At 38.0% G+C, this 19,310-nt stretch overlaps 1 protein-coding gene across 3 annotated transcripts in view; it reads right to left on the minus strand.

Moving 5' to 3' along the window:
* TFPI (tissue factor pathway inhibitor) overlaps window positions 1-19,310 on the minus strand; it is a 65,232-nt gene that overhangs the window by 37,246 nt on the left and 8,676 nt on the right. The window contains exon 1 of one of the 3 annotated variants that reach the window (XM_039728762.1): window positions 394-412. The exons of the other annotated variants lie outside the window; for them this stretch is intronic. The gene's annotated coding sequence lies outside the window, so the exon portion shown is untranslated. Of the gene's footprint in view, window positions 1-393; window positions 413-19,310 lie in introns of those variants that run through there. 3 annotated transcript variants of the gene reach the window in all.

A 19,310-nucleotide genomic window follows, 5' to 3' on the forward strand; every position in this document is an offset into this window, starting at 1 on the left:
ATTTGCAGATAAGCAGTTTTGCTTTCTGTTCTGTTGATGCCTCTCCAGCTCCCACATGCAGTCTTCCTAATTTAGTTGCCAGGAATTAATTTAGTTGTCCTCCTAATTAAGTTTGTATTATAGCTACAACATAAAAGCTTTCAGTTGAAGCTGGAATCACACTTTGAAGATGAAAACAAAACTGATTCAAACCCTTAGTGTGATCAGAGAATTCCATTCAGCTCTGACCTGGCCTAGACAGCCACACTAATCTCTGGCCTGCCCTGAAGCTCTTGTCTGTCCCCAGTAGAAGTATCCCTACCTGAGGAGGTACCAATTAGCAGATACGTGCAATAGTGCAGCTAGAGTAAACTAAAACAGATGCCATGAAAAACATTGTTTGTATATACTTACAGTACTTGCTCTGAAGAGTTCAAAGCTGTGGCAATTAGAATTTAGTCTTCTGAAAGTGCACAGAATTATTCCCAACAAGTTAGGAGATCAGGGAATTAAAAAAGGAAGAGGCCAGCATCATTACAAGCCTGATGAATAAACAGACACTGCTTAAAAAGGCACACTGCCAGCTACCCTCTGACCACAGAAAAAATCCCTTTACTCCGTGTTGTCAGCTGGGAGCTCTCATAATGAGGCTGCTTCTGGTGACAGCCCCACTTTTTCCAAGAGCCAAAACAGGAGACAAAGTGCAATGCCAGGAAACCCCTTAGCCTGGAGCTCTGTCTTGACTGCTGGCCTGCACAAGGTAGGCAAGGACAATAATACTAATGGAAAAAGTCTTTGCATCCGCAAAATGCTTACAAACACATGGGTTAAAAACTCTCCCTTCGACCCAGCACTGGCTTCAGGCCAAGTTCTCCACCTTTCTCTCCACCATGTCCCTGTACTACACAGCCTGCATTTTGAGTAGCAAGTTGGTTTTACACTGACAACACTGAGTGCCAGCAGGAAATGGAAGGTAAGAGGCAATAACTACCCTAAAAGCTGCAGAGGACTGGGCAGGGTCACTGACCCCTGCAATGCCTGTTACCAGTTTGGATGGGTGCTCATGCTGACTGAAAGGGATGGAGGGAAAGGCAGTGAACTCCAAATTCAAATTTTCCTAACCTGTACATTTTTATTTGTATCTAGTACATGAGTTTTTAGGAGAATATGCTGTTCTTCACTATAGCCCTAGGTAAATGTTGTTCAGAAATTAAAATGATGCACCAATATCCAATCTTGTAATTGTTTTACTGTAGCAGAGCAGAGATAAAGCAACACAAAATTATATTATAAATTTTGTTTGTGCAGACATAATAAAATTCATATTTTAAGCTCTATAATTTCTGAAGCAAGATCCACTATGTCTCACAGTCGGGAAAACACAAAGGCTTACATAAGCTGTTCCTCAAACAGCTGTTCCTCGGTGAGGGTGTGACATTGCTCGAGCTTTAACAAAACACAGAGTCTGTGATGTCTTGTTGCCCTCTAGCGATGTCATTTGATCTTCCCACTGCTTAGGTCTCAGAGCTGAGCTGTCTGCCTCCTGCCTCCAACAGAGTCATAATTTAATACTTTTACTGGTGCTATAAGGTGGGACAGCACGGGTATTTCTGAATCCTCATAAGGATTAAGAAGCCCGAGATTAATCTGGCAGGAAAAACACCAGCAGCACAGCTGGCTCAGCCCAGTGAGCCTAAGATGTGGCAGTCACTGTCGCTACAGCTACACAAAACCCTAGCTAGATTCTAAAAGAGGAGCATAGAGAAAGAAAGAGGAATCCAGCTTAATTTCCTTTCAGTATGAGTTTCACAAATGGCTCTATTATTGGTTTATACCTGTTCCATTATAATGGCCCCTGTAGTATTTAATATTTCAATATTAAATAAAAACACGTGAACAGAAGTGAAAGATCTTCCTTAGAGAAAGCAAGATCAGAATCCAGCAGCTGTCACTTGAAGAGCTGTCTCTTGCACTCCCCTCTCCCCTCTTATTGCTTCTTTCCTGTAACTTTCTAATCTTATTTAAAAACCATGGCTATCTCAAGGGTTTTCTAAAGACTAAAACTGAAATGAACATCGAAGGAGACTATTTTTCCTGAAAACAGAACATTGAGATAGTACAATGAGTACAAAAATTCAGGCTTTGTTTCTATCCTCACTCCAAACTAGTAATAACTAAGTAACACATACCATTACTAATGCAAATGTAGTATTTAAACATCTTTAAAAGATATTTTAAACATCTAAATGTTTAAACATCTTTAAAAGGGAGAATCTTCAACACTTAATACCCAAATTTATTTTTCCTGGGGTTTTTTCTTGTAGTTTTGTGCTTTGAAATTCAAATCATTAACAAGGGTATATCTTTTAACATTAACTACTGCCTCTTGCCAGAGGACAGATGTGACAAACTTGAACATTTCTTGTTTCCATCTGGGCAGCTGTTTCCCTCGTAATTATTTTAATTCATTTTTCTGTACATTTCTTTTCTTATGACCTTATATAACTCACATAATTTTTTTTAACTCATCAATTTCTTAAGAGTAAAACTGGACAGCTTTGAAGTCCTAAAAAATTAGTTCACATTATTACCTTTCTTAAAAGCCCAGAGATAAGCTACTTCTGTAGTACAATTACAGGAATCAAAGTACAGGGCATATCATGTGACATTTGGAATAATGTGGAGATTTCAAGACTCATATCCCCTAAAAAAAATTGGATGACTAAGGGAGTAGGGGGTCAGGTCAGAATCAAATGACACTCATTTTTAGAGCCAGCAGCTTTATGAAGTATGAATTTCATTAAAACTTCACAATACCTTCAACCAACACAGAAAAATGGATGCCGTGTATAAAAGGACAGTAAGCATTTTGTCACCTTCCCTACAAAAGCTTTCTTATTGCTTTTTGGTCTTTTTATTTCATTAATTTGAAAAACTGAAAGAACTTTCCATCATACATCTGCATTTACATCCAAGGTAGATCATATCTGCAGCAAAATAAAGTAGGAGTATTGCCTACTGAATTCTGTTTTGTTAAATAATAAAAAAGGAGGTGTGTGTAGGCTCATGGAACAAATTGCCTCTGGACAAAACACTTGTTCTAAAATAATATATTCCTTACTCGGCTCAGCAAACACCTATTTCTGAAACAGATATGGATTAATTCAATACATCATCCTTCTTGATTACCTATTTATCATCCTGCTCATTCTCCCATGGCATTTCTAATTATCCTCTTAATGAGTCCAGTGTTGCATTAAAGATCTTAGCAAACAAACATCCCTTTCCATGCATGTCCTTTAGTGCTCATTTCAAATGCAGCCTGAGCCCAGGACTGGCTGCCTCAGTCGCTGGATGTCACTGTTGCAGCACTGAGAGCTTTGGTGTTCTCTGTGGAAACAGCCAGCAACTACACTTGTATTTATTCCTTCGTTATTATTATTGTTGGTTTGCATTCCTGATCAGGCTGCAGTGAGTGTGAGTTTTATCACAAGTTAAATATTTATAAGTGTTCAGGCCTGAGGATAATTTCTGCTTTCAGAGGCAAATTTTTCATTAAAGTTTTAAAACTTTTTCCTTCTTAAGTGGGCCCATTTTTATTTCTACTGCTCTAATGAGATTTATTTCTGAATCTTTCTATATATGCACAATATACACATTTCTGTCATTACTTATATACGTACACACACCGTACCAGAATAAAATACTTATTTATGAAAAGATATGCACATATGAAATTGATACAATATTTTCTTAATCATTCAAAAATAGTTTCTGGCAGGTTCACATAAGGTGTAAATTTAAATGATTGACTATTGCAATATCTAAAATCACTATCCCTTGCTTTAACAAAACTAAATAGTGCAAGAAATACAACTCTACATGCTCAGAATGTTGAAAATTGACTAATTTAAGCTTGCATATAAGCAGCTTACATTGTCAGAGACTTCTTACATGGGTTTTCCCACCCTCCTTGAAATGTATTTTAGAAGCACCAAAATAATCAATTAGAAGTACACTCTGACACTATTACTTAGTGTTTCTAACTCTTGGTTAAATGAAACAAATTGAAATAAAATGGAGTCTGCTTTTAGGTAGAAAACCACAAAAGAAGCAGAACTTCCCATTCACTGAACTTTCTACTGATTTCTCAGAAAGCTGTGGGCACGCCTGTGTTTTATCTTGGCATAGGATGAATAGAAGTGAAAGTTATTTTCTTTTCAGAGGATGTGACTGGGAGGCACTGGTTACTGCTGCTCCTCCAGACTGCCCCCAGGCCACCTTCTGTGTCATTTTGGGTTTTGCACTAAGCCAGTTTCCCCCAGGCTGAGCCTTCCCCTGTGGTGTGGCTGGTGAATAAATCAGGTGCAGGAGATGCACAAGCCGTGCCATAAGGAGCAGCAGCAGGAGTCCCACAGAACACTCTCAGGAAAGTTATTTTAAGGGTTTGAGTGTGTGAAGGAGATGGCAAACGAGGACAGCACCACGTGCTGCCAGCTCTGGGGAGCCTGAGCAGCCCGTGAGAGGCATTTCCTGGCAGACAGAGCTGGACCCAGCCCAGCTGCCGCAGGGCCAGACCTGCTGCCTTCTGCTCCCCCAGCCCCACCGTGGGTACCCTGGTGCCTCCCAGCATCCCTGCCCCACTTGTCACTTCTGCTCCATCACCTCCTGGCTGCTCGTGCTCCAGACACAGGAAGGCAACCAGGCACAGAAGCAGGAAACCTGTTCTCCAATCTGCTAAAATCCAAAATAAAGCATTACCAGCAGCTACTGTGATAAAGACCTGCACTTCCTGGGGCTGGCTGCTGCCTCCCCAGCTCACCGACCTGCAGTCTTCCATTTGGAGAGGAAAAGGCTTCTCTAGGAATCACAGAGACAGCCAAATTGTTTGGGAAATGCTACCTAAACTTTGGCCCTTATCAGTTGCTATCTAGTATCTAAGACAGCATCTCCAAGCAAAACAAACATTTCAAGTGTGCTCAGAAGAAGCCATTAGACAGCCAAACCCAGCCACTTGTTCCTGTCACAGTTCCTGCAGTGCACATGCTCACCAGGGAACAGGGGACAGCTATTTACAGTGCTTACTGTTGGTTTTCTTAGTTTTTGTAGAGATGGGCCAACTGAGAGGTGTTTTAGAAGATTTTATTCCATTATCAGTCTCAATGAATAGTGAGACACAAGAGATGTAAAACTCAATGCCATTCTATCAGAAGCTAACTTATTTCTTAGTTACAATACTTCATAAATGTTTTTACCCTATAAGACTTTTGCCACACAATGCTGCTATTAGTAAATAATAGCATAAATAATTTAGTTCCTAAATCAACACACCTTACCTCGATATTTGCATACAAATATACAAAACTGTATAAACTTTGTCAAGTTCTAAAAATTCTTCACAAATCCATTTCTCACAGCACTCAGAACAATTGTCTGCCCTTCTACAAATATACAAAACTGTATAAACTTTGTCAAGTTCTAAAAATTCTTTATAAATCCATTTCTCACAGCCTACAACTCTCAGAACAATTGTCTGCCCTTTACCAAGTTCCTGCCCTCCAAGAAACTGGAAACAATTTGTGTTTCACAGATGACAGAGCACTCATCCATCTTCAGCAAAGTTTATGTTGCTTAGCAGTAAGAAAAAGATATTTATTCTTTTAGTATTTAATATTACTTTTCTGGTAATAGAAAATAAGTAATAAATAATGAGATTAGACATGTGGAAGAAGACTAGCCACCAGATTCCAGAAAAAGATATTTATTCTTTTAGTATTTAATATTACTTTTCTGGTAATAAAAAATAAGTAATAAATAATGAGATTAGACGTGGAAGAAGACTAACCACCAGATTCCGCTTCAAAAAAGGGACAAGTACTGGAGTATAAATGAATGACAAAAGTCCCAAACTAATCAACCAAGAGAAGAATGTGCCAAACAAAGAATACTCTGTACACTGTGATACTGAAACTCATGACATGATAAAAGCTGTGTGTCACAGTCTGTGTCAGACTGCTCTAGATGGGAAAGCCCTTTCCAACTCATTAGGTAAGTGCCTCCTTAGATGACTGATACCCGTCAAATTAGTCAGTGGTAAAATAATTCCCTCCTTCCTTCAGAAGGAAAATTACTGCAAGGAAGATGCTGGATTCAAAACATTTCTTCTGTGCAACTGTTTCACAGCAAACACACCAAACAACAACAAACCAAACCAGATCCTTGGCGAGATCACCTCTCCCAGGAGACAGAAAATGGAACATGATGCCTTCCGTGGGAGTTTTCTATTTTGGCTTGATGGTTTCAAAACAAAGAGTAAACATCCGAAATGCTGAGCTGCCAAAGTCTCTCAAGTGTGTGCCCAACTCTAAACGTGTAAGTGATAACTCTGGAATAAGGCAGTGCTTTTGAAAGAAGAACACACAGGTTGCTGCAGAGAAGTCTCCTGAATGCTGCATTCTTGTCTCATGCAGCAAGTTCAGACACGTTGGTCTGCTCAGTAACTGGATGAATGAAGCAATTAAAACTGTATCCACAGCAGTTCTTTAACAGAAGTGAGTTAATGATGGCTCATGTACAAGATTTACTCGGAGTGCTACCAGAGAACAAGTCAGAAAGGAATCTGAGAAGTCTGTGGAGGACTGAGAACAATGCAATGATCCTGCTTGCCTCACTAGAAAGAAACCCAGCATTTAAAGGTGTTTCCTAAGTACATCCTTAGTGAAGCAGAGTTTGACAGGACAGTTCAAAATGCTTACAAAAGCTGTACTCACAACGTATGGAAACCTGTGTGGCTCTTGTGGGAAAAGCCAAACAGTCATAGTAAAATCCTGGTTTGCTGAGTGGCACATTTTTAACTGGCAAGAATCTCTCACTGCAATATTCTCATCACCTTTCCTGAATTAGCCTGTTTTAATAAGAAAACAGGCAGTGAAGGAGGATTTTCCATAAAGCTTGTGTGCTGTTGGTAAAAGAAGTTTAAGAATTACTCAATATTTTTCTTTGATCCTCTGCAATCTATTTCTAGCACTACACAAATCTCCACTAGATTCTGGCAGAAGCCTGCCAGCTTATTTGATTTCTTTCCAGCCTGGGAGATAGCTGGGGTGATATTTTTTGCTTACTTACACCACAGGGTAAGACAATTTGCCCAGAGAAGACACTGTAATACAAGTCCACTACATTCTGGCAGAAGCCTGCCAGCTTATTTGATTTCTTTCCAGCCTGAGAGATAGTGATATTTTTTGCTTACTTACACCAGAGGGTAAGACAATTTGCCCAGAGATAAGACACTGTAATACAAACACCCTGCTCTAATGCACACATAACTCTTCTAATAGACACATATCAATTTCGTTGACAGAACAACCCTCACAAAAACAAGTTACAATTGTTGGCACTTATGTTTCAAAGAAGCTTTTAATATAAGCTACCTGCAGTAAATCAAACACAAATTTTCTTCTCAATAGCTAAATGCAAGCTAAACACAGATATTTTACAGTCATAGTGCTGTGTTGGACAATATTCAAGTAAAGACGTTTAAATATTCTCCCCAATAGATTTCATTCCTCCAATTATATTTTAAAAATTTGTTGCTTGTTGGAGAAATAGCTGCTATATAGATACAAAGTACCTTTCTTGGGGGCTTTTCATCCTATCAAGATAGTCACATATAATTTGACCAAATTAATTTTTTCTTCAAATGCTTTGTAATAACAAAAATAATGAATAGAAGCAGCACCTTACTTTGACACTAGATGCAAAACAAAGCATGTAACGAATAGATGGATTTAAATAGTTCCAATTTTAAATGTTTTGAGGAACAGCTACAGTAGATAAGTCCATCCTTCCCCTCCCACCCTGCATTTCTGGAATACCCTGGCATAGATTCAGCCAGGAATGAAAACTAAGACAAGAACTACTATGCAGAAAGACATTGTGATTACCAGCTTCCTTTAAAAAGGCTCTGTTCATTCAGTTGTTCCTTTCAGTTTTATTTTACAATGGGCTGTAATATCACACAGAGTGTTCCCTACTTGGTCAGGACAGACGATGCCAAGTTTTGAGGGGAAATCATTTCACAAGTGTGACAAATGGCAATCTTCTCTCTTATTTTTGTTTCCTTACTACTAACTGACAAAAATAGAAGTACGGAAGCTTTGTAAGCAAGAGAGACTTGAACAGATTACAGACCCAGACTAGGGTTGGAATTGTTCATACACTGAAATGCAAGGAGAAAATGAAGTTTTCAGGACTTGTTCCACAGAATATGAAGTGATAGGTATACAGGCAAAAGTATTATTAAATTTCAGGATGTTTCTTTATTTCTATTACTGTAGTGCAGGGAACAGAGGATAGGGTCAAAAATGACAAGAAAGCAAAGTTGAGTTTTTTTCAGAGTTATCAGTTGCTCATGAGAAAAAAAAAATATTCACGAGAACTTATACTATTATAATTAACCATTTTCAACATAGGCATCTTAGAATTTACTATGCAATTTTCTTTCTTACACAATGACCATTGATTAAATTAGTGCTACCAAATAGGTTACAAATTTGGGCTTTTTTGGTTGGGTTTGCATAGTTTAGTTTGCTTGTTTTTAATATTATGTCAACATTTTAGAAATAAATGAAGAACACAGGCATTAACACTGTTTTGTTCCATTTAAAACAGAATGATCTTATGGGTTTCTGAACTTTGCTCTTTGGATACAAACTGTAAGCAGGTGGACAGGCCAGCTGGAAAGCAGAAGGAAAAGAACAGAAAGAAGTTTTAATTGCACCAAACAAGAGACACTTATTTAAAGATGAATCTCTGTGGTGGTTTTTTAAGTATTTCTGGGAGAAAAAAAAAATCATACTAAAAGGTCTTCCATCAGTAAGGAGCATATTTTTTTTCTGAAACTAAATTGCTTTTTTCAAAATATAGATGATCCACATCATTGAAAGAAGGTCCTTTGATTTTTAAAGAGAATACTCATTTTTCTGACGAAAATACCATTCTCAACTCTCAATGCTTTTCTCACAAGAGACAGTAGAAAACTTTTAACCCAAATATTTGTGTGAATAATGAACAACCAGTTCTTTTTGCTTATGAAATTAAGGAGTGCTGATTAATCAATTAAGTGATCTATTGTCAAGACCTGGCATGGCTCTAAGGTATATCAAGGCTCAGGCGCTTAAAACACTAAACATGAAAAGAGTTTCTTGGTGACTTGTTATTGCTCTTTTGTGAAAAGGGTTAAACTTAATATTCATTTGATTACTTGCTGCTGATTTCTCAGGATCATTTGTGATTTAGGTGTAGTTTTCACTACTATTAAAGAGGGAAGGTGGCATTTCTTCCTTCTCTGTGTCCAACTACTCCTTGTCCCTGTGAAATGCAAGGAAGTGCCCTTCAGCTCTGCAATAACCAGCAGGGCTGTGCAGAGCACACCCAGCCTGCAGCTCTCCCCCAGCTCACAGATGGACCTTTATGCTTTATGGCAGTGCCTGTGATGTGGCTGCAAAGAACCCATTTACTTTTTACTTCAAAACCACCTTGAAAGCAGCCAGCCTGCTCAGTGTAGCTGTATCCACCCCAATACAATCTACACATCTGAGGTTAAACAGTACAATATGTTTCTGGATGAAAGCAGGATTTGTGATTCGTTTACCCATTGTATGATAAGTGAAGATTGTTTTGTTCATATGCTTGGATTTTCTAAAATATAAGGATTCAAACAAACAAAAACACAACTCACAAAAACGTCCCTCAACAAATGAAACCCCCAAAACACCAACTGCCAACTGTTTTTCCCACTTATAGGTGATACAGAAAATATTCTCTGTATGTGGTGCCAAGCAGTGGCTGTGGGGAAAAACGTTGATCCTCCACCGAGTGTGTTTTGGTACAGTAAAGAAGCACCCTAATTCTCTGGTATTACAGTGACTACTTGTGAGAACATCTCTTCTCCTCCAAGATAAGCAGACATTAAATACAGTGGAAAGCTGAATAATTACCACCTCACAGCTGGAGATATTCCAACATCCTCTGGCACATCTGCAAGTGTTTGGCTCTGGCAGATTTTGGAAGTCCACTGCTCAGAAAAGCAGTTTAACCACGAGAGGGGGAGGAAGCATTCCCAAGGGTTCAGCTGTGTTGCTGCATGGCCAGGATGTGATGCATTACACTTTTGTAGCATGTGCTCATTAATTTCCATTTTTTCACTTGCTTATTCTATACCTTCTTGGAATTACACATTAACAGAATTACAGAGGTGTTTCAGTAACCTGGACCATACAGCGACCTGTGAGCTTCAACTTCTCTGTGCACAAGGGGTTCCCATTAATCTCAAAGCCTAAAGTATGCAGAAGCTCTAGCCAGGATTTAGAACAGATTTTTTTTTTTTTTATTTTTTTTTTTTTTTTTTTTTTGTGGGATGGCACAAATAACACAACCTGGTAAGAAACTATGCTTTACTTATTGCTGTTGGTATAAGCTTTGAAAACAAAAACCACAGCCTGAAAGCTGGTGTCTTAGCAGACCTCAGTAGCAAAAAACTCAGATTCGCTCTGCTTGGAGTTCATAAATATATTGACTGCTTTAAAAGCTGCCCAGGGGAATTTCTGTATTTCTTTAGAAATACAACAATTACTCCTTTGGTATATCACCACAAAATGATATAAAAACTTATCTCACACTCCTAAATCAGTCTCTGCATTAGTGTTGTTATTATTATTTTTTATTAAAGTCATTGCAATACAGTTAATGTTTTTTACACAGAGCAGTTTCCTATCTGAGAAAATGCTTCTGATTAATAAGTCTTTGGAATCTGCCACAAGAAAACATGAAGCACACGTCATGACTAATTACAAAATTATGTCAAATTATAATTCATGGCTCTTTAAAGCACACACAAACACAAAGCCACCACATATGGAACATCCACTAGGTCAATCACTTAAATAACTTAAAAAAAATAATTTAGCCTAACAGTAGTGAATCCTACTGTACAGAATAAAAGAGGGTTTTTTCCCCAGCATATTTTTAGTCAAATTCCTCTTTCCAAAATGGTGATTTAAATCCAAGAGAACAGAAAGAAACCTCTAAATGGATGATGCAGCTAATGGAGATAGAACCCCTTTTAGTCTTGCAGGATCAATCCACAGGTCACCTCTCAATTTGCTGCACATCTGGTAGCTGACAAAGGCTTTATTGTTCCAATTAAAGAGAGAAACCTCTTGGTAGAATGACCTTTTTCTAACTGTTCCTATCCATAGTTTTGGATCTACAGGAGATGAAGAAATAAATACCTGAATGAAGAAATCTTTTTTATTTTGTATGAGATGCTCTGCTCATCCACAACTGCTGGATTAAAAGCAGAAAACCTGCCCCAAAATGTATGTGCATATGCATGGCATAACTTATTTTCTTAAGATAAGAAAGAGCTAAAAGATTTCAACCTATTTGCTACAAAAGAAGGTCACTGATGGCTTGAATTCATGTTACTTCCAACTCACTACTGAAACATAAGAGGATCAAGGAATAAGTTTTCCTAGTTGCTAAGTGCTCAACCTCTTCCTGCCCAGTCACTGTAATTTTTGACTAGTGTTTCTTTTGTTTATTTGTTCAGGTTTCTAAGTCTGAGTCTTGGCTGTAAAGGTTCTTTGTCTGGAGGTAAATCAGGTTACACACAGAGTAAACTTCCAGAAAATACACATCTCTGTGGACAGTCTTAGCAAAAAGAAATACTGTAACTGAAAAAAAATTGGGTCTGCAGCAGTCTATTTTAAGAAGCATCAAATTAAGTGAATCATTTAATTAGAATCCATTTTCATTTCTTGATGTTTCTTATTTTTGAAATTAGATGTTTAAGCATTCCATGCTCCCAGGGATAATGCAGGGCTTTCAGGAACTATGTATCAACTTAGGACTCTTGAATACCAGACCTAATTAAGATTAACTTCTGCAAGATAGGATAACTTGTTCTATAGCTTCTTAAATAACACTATCTGTTAATACAATATAAAGTTTTATAAGACAAAATAAATCAGAGAGAAAATAAGAAAAGAAAATAACCATTGATAAGAGGGTAAGTAGAAATTATGGCCTCTGGGGAATTAAGAAGTTAACCCTTCAAGCATTATCTGTTGCTGTGAAAGTACAGCACAGACTTATATTGCATGAACAGGATTTGAAAGTAAGAAGTGATTTGAAAGTAAGAAATAAGAATTGTACTACAGGATCCCAATCAGTGTGAAATATGCAAATTGAAGTAATTCTTAAGCAATTTTATTCATAGGCAGAATGTGATGTAAATGGAGCTAAGCCCAAAGCAAGGCAACTCAGCTGTGCTGCTGTGCAGAGAGTGAGCCCTTGCAGTACTTTCAGCATCTTGATTAGAAACACCAATTTTATGGCCAAGGAGTGAAGTCACTTTGAGCCCCAGAGCTCTCAAGCCAAGGAAGGAGGCTCACAGTGATATAGTTCTGGAGAACTGCAGCACAGCTTCAGGAAACTTTCTTTTTCATTGGACCAGTATGTTATTCAATTCCACAAGCTCCCCAAGGTTATAAAATACACATTCTATTCCAGAAGCACAGAGCAGAGAAGCAGGGCCATTTCCCCCAACTGGCTTTTCTTACAAAGTGTGTTTTGAACAATGTGCTCACATTGCTGGCTCGATGTCAAGAACCACATTCTTCACACACAAACACAATATATAAGGTATTTCCTTTAGCTCCTTGCTGCATCTTTCACATAAAATAAAAATACTGGAAACTTCAGTAAACATTGCACTTATGAAGCAAAATCTTTCTGCTTCTTGTCACCATTAATGAGAGCAAACTCCCCTAATCAGTGTTGTAGCAGCTTTGTTGGCCAAAAACCAATTTCTCTGACCTTAAAATTGTGTATGTTTTAATTGTTCGACATTTCATTATAGATAACAAGCCCCAGTGACCCTCAAAGAGAGATTACACAAACACCATTGCTTGCCACGGTCTGAGGAAAGGGCAGACACTGACAAACCCTGCAGAAACAGTGCTAAAGCTCACCAATACAGAGTGTGGAAACTGTGGTAGTGTACTGCTCCTGATGCACCAAAGCCATGAAGAGCTCCACAACAGAAACACCATCTTTCAAGCCTTACTCATGCCAAGGCATTAAAGCAGGAGCAGAAGAGAAGGCTTCCTGCCCAAGGCTCCAACAATGCTCTTCCTCAGTCTTGGACTGCAGCCCAGGGTTTATAACCCAGCTCTGATCCTGCACAGGCTCCTCACTGGGACCCTTCCCACTCCACCCACAGCAACAGCTGCTCTTAACTAGGCACTAGAGAGCTGGAGCAAAAGGAATACTTCTGGTTTGGGTTGCAAAAGTATCATAGACTTCTGGAGAATAGCGTCTTTTAAAACTGTTCTTGGTGCTGGAGAGATCACTTCATTTCTCATTGGCATTGTATCCAGCTATTAAAAATAAACAAATCCACAACTAGCAAGGGCTGCCAATCTTTTAGACTTTTCATGTTTTTATGTTTCTTTCTCCATTGTCTCTTCAATACCTTCCCAATCCAAGATCATGCAGCAATACTTACAGCAGAACTTTCTTGTCCAAAGCAAACATAAAGCACAATACAAGAACACCATCTGTACAATTGTAAAGATATCTGCAGAAACAAATGGCATCTCTGTTCCAGAAAGCTGCAGGAGGAGCCATTATCACTAAATATCACTTTCTACAAAACACAAAGATCTGCCAGTGATGTTTCCTCGTATCATCTGGCACCAGTCTTGTTCATTGCCAAAAAAGGGACAATTCCTCCTAGAGTCCTGACAATTTCTCTTTCTACAGCCTATAGTGCTTGACTAGGAAGGAAAAAACCTTCTGTCCTCTTCTTTGCAACCATTAGAGACAGAAAATTTAGAAGGTTAATCTTCCCCACAATTCCTATTAAAATGCATAATACATTTAAATATGCCACATGCTTGAATTAGTGCCAGTGGAAAGGCAATCCCTGCTATAGATTTAATTTCAGAATAGATCATAGAGAACATTTAACTGGTTTGACTGGAGCTCATCAGCAAGTAACACCAACACTCTCTAAGATATGAGGACAGTGTAGCACTAATGCTTAACTATAGCTTAGAAGTCAACTCCAAGCCAAAGGGACAAGACACTTGGGCAACCATAGCTGGGATTTTTTGAGGAGAGTGGGAGGGTTTTGCATTTGACCATGATAATTCTGACTGTTGGGGCAGTAGTTTTCCTTTAGACTGCCAAAATCACAACAATTAAAGCTCTCCAAGTCTAAGCAAATACAGAATTTATGTCTTGGAGATAAAAACAAGCCTTTGAATTAACCTAGACTATTTGGAACTGGAATAAAGGTAGTTCTTCAGGAAATGTAAAGCCTGTCAGAAATAAAAAAATCTTCCAGCTCACATTGATGCAATGTACTATTTGGATAGTTTGCTTTTTGTCCTTATTTTACAGAGTTCAACTGAAAAGTTCCGGGTTACAAAGTTTTAACCTTTGAAGTTTCAGTTTGTGTTTCTGCAATGTAATTTTCACACTAAAATGTAACCCATGCTGGTAATGTCAGTGTTTACTTACACTTTTGATGGAGCTTGGACTTTAACTCCAAGAAAAAGTGAAGCCTTTATTTTCAACTAAAAACCTTTGTAAGTTATTTCTTTAGAAGGCATTTGAGTACTTTTTCCTTCTTGCTCAGATAAGTCAACAAGGAGATCCTACTTTATCCAAATAGCTCTCATAATTTGGCAATGGTACAAAATGACCTAAGCATGGAAAGGAAAAATCGAAAATTGAAACAAAAGTAATAATTCTAACCCCTGAGAAAGTCCAGCAGAAATGCTCAGTTCCCTGGGAAGACACTTGGTACCTCACCCACCAAATCCAGTGTGGAAGGAAGGAAAAACTGCCTCAAGCCCAGGAAGTGCCAGTGGGACATGGGAAGAGCACTGAAGGCTGCACATTAAAGGAGATGTTTTTTTTCTTAGAACTCTCAACTGTTAGGCAAAGTCTTTGATTTAAAGACTCGAGAGAACAAAGATAGCCCAATGCACCTTTAGAAATACACCTGGTACTTGATAATCCTCACCACATACATCTTATTCCTAAAAATATGCTATTCCTGGTCCCCAAAAAGGGCTGCCTTGCTGTGAATCCAGCTATCAGCAATTGGTTTTCAAGCTATTGGAGAAGCACAAAGACAATAAAATTTTGAATTAGAATTAAAATTATTTAGTTTCTCGTATTTCTTCGCTCATTTCCTCCCCAGAAAACATCCAGTTGGTAATGGGGTAATGTGAGAGCTGTCTAAAGCCTAATAATTTTTTCAAATCAATCTACCAAACGTACATCACAGAGCCAGACAAGTGTGCTAACTACAAAATAACATAACTAGGCCATTTTGCTGCATTTTCTTTTGGTGCTGAAGTAAAAGTACCTCAAAGGCCAGCTGCTCAACCAGCAGTACAGCCTGAACTAGGGATTTTGGACTAATTCAATTTAATTTGGTCCCAGATAATGTCCCCTCAATGGCTACCCTGTGATGGAGTGAATTCTCCCACACAGATATTATCAGATATTTCACCTGGACTGGAACGAGGTATAAAGAGTTATTAAGCAGCTCTGCAAAAGGAAAACAGAAATGTATCCATGTCTTTTGCAGCTTTCACTTTGGTGCAGATTCCACAGAAGCACAAAAAAGGAAATCTATAAAGATTAAAACTGCATAGTGATTATAGATTTGACAGTACAAATCTGAAGTTATTACACTGCTATATAATAAAATGCCATAGTCTATAAACATTCCTAATTTGACTTCAGCTACTGCAGTATGTCTTAATGCAAGTACAGTTAAAGGGCTTACTGCAAAAAGAAATAAAGCCTCTAAAAGAACTTAGAAGAAGAGATATGAAAAATAAACTTGCACCTTCATTATATATAAAGATGAAAGCTTTGTACAGCCGCTCTGCACTGTAATCTTATTAATGCTTTTCTTTATTAAAAAAAATAGAACCTTTCTCAAACTTCTCTCTCTGAAAGGCTATTAAATCATGTCTATATACAGATTAACAACCACCTAAAATGTTGTATATGGATTTGTGAAGTAAGACATCCTGTAAATGTGGGTAGGCAGTACAAATAGTGATGATTTACCGTGAAACAGCTTTCAATCACAAGATGTCAGCCCAATAACAATTTTCCCTGAGACTATACCAATGGCAAGCTACAATCAAAAATGTATGCAGTAAACCAGAACTTGAAGACCTATACCAGAAGTACCAGTATCATTTAGGGCTAATTACTTAAAACAAAAGTGGTGTCAAGCAGGTACTCTTCTGTCTAATCTTCTTTTTATTTTGCCCTTTTTATTGGGTGACTTAGAAAGCGGCAACATAAGTCTTGGCTGTCATTGCCACAGCAGAATAAAATTCTGAAACTGCTTAAAAAATGAAAAATTTTTAAATACAGAACTCATCTCAGTAATTAGATTAAAAAATCTGCAAGCTGTTATTGCTTATACAACGCAGAAGATTCCTTACTCCTTTCAAACCTTCTTATGGACTTGTACTTCCACTCCAGAAATTATAACTTATCCCAAGTTCCAAGTGCTTCCTTCAGTTAAGTAGTTCATTATTTCAAAGGATGATTTTTTACAGCAGCAAACAACCACTGCTTTCTGGCACGGGCCACACTTACTGCATAAAGCTGTAGCAGGAGAAAGTGTATCAAGTACCTGAGTCTTACTCTTTCTTACGTGATATTATTATATAATTTTATTATTATTATTTATTATGTGATATTACTAAACCTACGTGAGACATTTTCCATATCTGGGGCTTTGTTATACTTAGATTTCTAGCATTAGAGGATGAACAGGCTTTAGAAGTCACTGGGAGCTGCAACAAAGCTACTGAAAATCAGGTCTCCTGTTGCATCCCTCTCTGCCTGAATTTACCATCTGGACTTGAAAATATAGAAATCCAGGTATGACTATAGAGATAAAAATGGAAATTGTCAAAGCAGATGAAGTCAGCAAGACTAATATCTCTTGACCATCTTTGGGTGTAAGACTGGCATCAGTTACAAACAACAGAGTCACACTACAGGACAGAAAGACAATGAGATATTTAATAGCAAAAAAGACCCTTAAAGAAAATCAAATGGAAGCTGAATGAGTGCATATCTCTAAAAAGTTAATAATCACTTTGCAGCAACAGTGTCTTTTCACATCCTGCCTGCCTTGGCCTAAGCCTAGAGTGGGAAAAGGGGAAAAAAGTCATTCTAAGATGGAAAAGAATGGGAGCTGCCACAGAAAATGCAGTGCAGCCACCTCCTGTCCCCTTTGGGCAGGTGTCTGACACAGACACACAGCAATTGCTGCCAGGAATGGAGCCGAGTTAGTGTGACTCTGGAATGGGGACACAAAGGAATGGGACAGGTTGCTTCTGCAGCTGAAGGCTGGCACACAGCATTGATTTCCTTCACTGCAGCTCCTGCCACAGCATTCAACATTTGCCTGGTCAGTTCTTGTGTCCTTACTCTTTACAAATCTCTACAACTCCTATGATCTGAGCTTCTCCTGCAGGAGAAGACAATGCTCAGAACATTTGTAAATCCAGATACTGCTGCTGCTCACTTTGAAGCCAGCTGTGCTCAAGACCTGCCTTTCTGATACACATGTAGATCAGGAGAACCAAAATTGCTGCCCTGTCAGCAGCACCTCTGCCTGCAGTGTGACACGTGCAGGTAATGCACGTGTAACCAGATTACCTGCAGGTAATGCAGGTAACCAGATACAGAGGGCTTTGTGGTCCACACACTTCTGCCTTTTTTTTTTTTTAGTGTTTTCCCTTAATGACCTTAGTAACTTTTATAATCTTGTTTTACTTGGAAATAAAATTCATCATCCTTTTATCTCTAAAGCTGTATTTACAGCCTTCTCTGACATGAAACAGCAAAGGAAAATCCTCTAGTGACTTTCTCTAAATCACACTCATTAATATGCTTTTGCTGTGCTCTTTGGAACCTCTGTCTAAACTGAATGAACTTATCTTTCTAATCTTTTTTAGGGAAATCTTTTCTTTAATCTTATTGATTTCCCTCTTGTACCCTACCTGATTGACAGTAAAACTGGGCACTGTATTTAAGACATTTAATGGAAGTACAATGCAAACATCATAACTTCATGCCGTCCTTTCATAATTGCAATATAAAATAATAGTATCTGGTCAGCTTATTTTCTTGATAACATCTTAGAACTTCTCATCGGTATTTTGCCAGAACTATTGTTCCTGTGTCCTTCTACCTTATTTTCACATAAAGCAACCTTGAAGAATTACTTGGGATGGGCTAATACTATTTTAAATCTTAATTGAAATATTAATATACTTATCACATGTTCTTTCTTGGGGGCTTGAGGCCTACAGCAAAATTGTTTTATCAAGAAAACAAACCCAAAAAATTCATACAGATTTTGTTACCTCAATTATATACTAAGTATCTTCAAAGTGCATAATGTAAATAAATAAATTATAATATAACATTGCAATTTTTAAATGAAGAGTTGACCTATTGACTTTCTTAGGTGGAAGCAATAGACATTATTAAAAATCAATGACTGCAGTATCAATCAAAAAAACACATAAAGATGACCTGCTGCTCACTTAAAAACATGCACTAATGTAGCTGGAAAGTAATTGAAATTATTCCAAGATAAAACTGTCTGTCCTCTACCAACCCTTGCACTAACAGAATCCAACAATTACTTAACTTTATATTTTTCTTTACTTGATGCAGGCAAAGAAGGATTAAAACATTCAGACACTGGACAGAAAAAAACCAACCCATGCACTTGGCATAAAGGAGACCTAATATCCCTTCCTATCTTTCAAATTTCTTTGCAGCCCTCTCTATTTGTGGAGTTGATTCACAGGAGACAGGCCCACTCTATTTTCTCTCTTCACTCCAGCAAAGCTGCTTTTCTATAAAAGCCTGACAGACTTTTAAAACAAGGGTATCCCCATCACACACAAAACACTAAGATCAAGGAAGTGCCTGCTGATACAAAAGTCAGATATGATTTCTGTTTATGTCTTGGATAGAGAAACATGCTGCATGAAAAGCAGACTACCAGGAAAGATTCATGTCCCTGAAGAGCTAGGTATGAGGTCTGCTGCATCCATTTCCCTGTGAAAATTGAGTCCTTTTTATAATAGTTGGCACTGAAAAAAATAACTTGCAGTGTCTTTCCCATAAAGTTTGTTTCAATTTCAATAAAATCCAATTTTGCCCTACTACCAAAGACAAAAATGAAAATCTAGTAG

The sequence above is a fragment of the Passer montanus genome, unplaced genomic scaffold (genome assembly GCF_014805655.1).
Source record: "Passer montanus isolate IOZ18808 unplaced genomic scaffold, ASM1480565v1 scaffold66, whole genome shotgun sequence".
Lineage (NCBI taxonomy): Eukaryota > Metazoa > Chordata > Aves > Passeriformes > Passeridae > Passer > Passer montanus.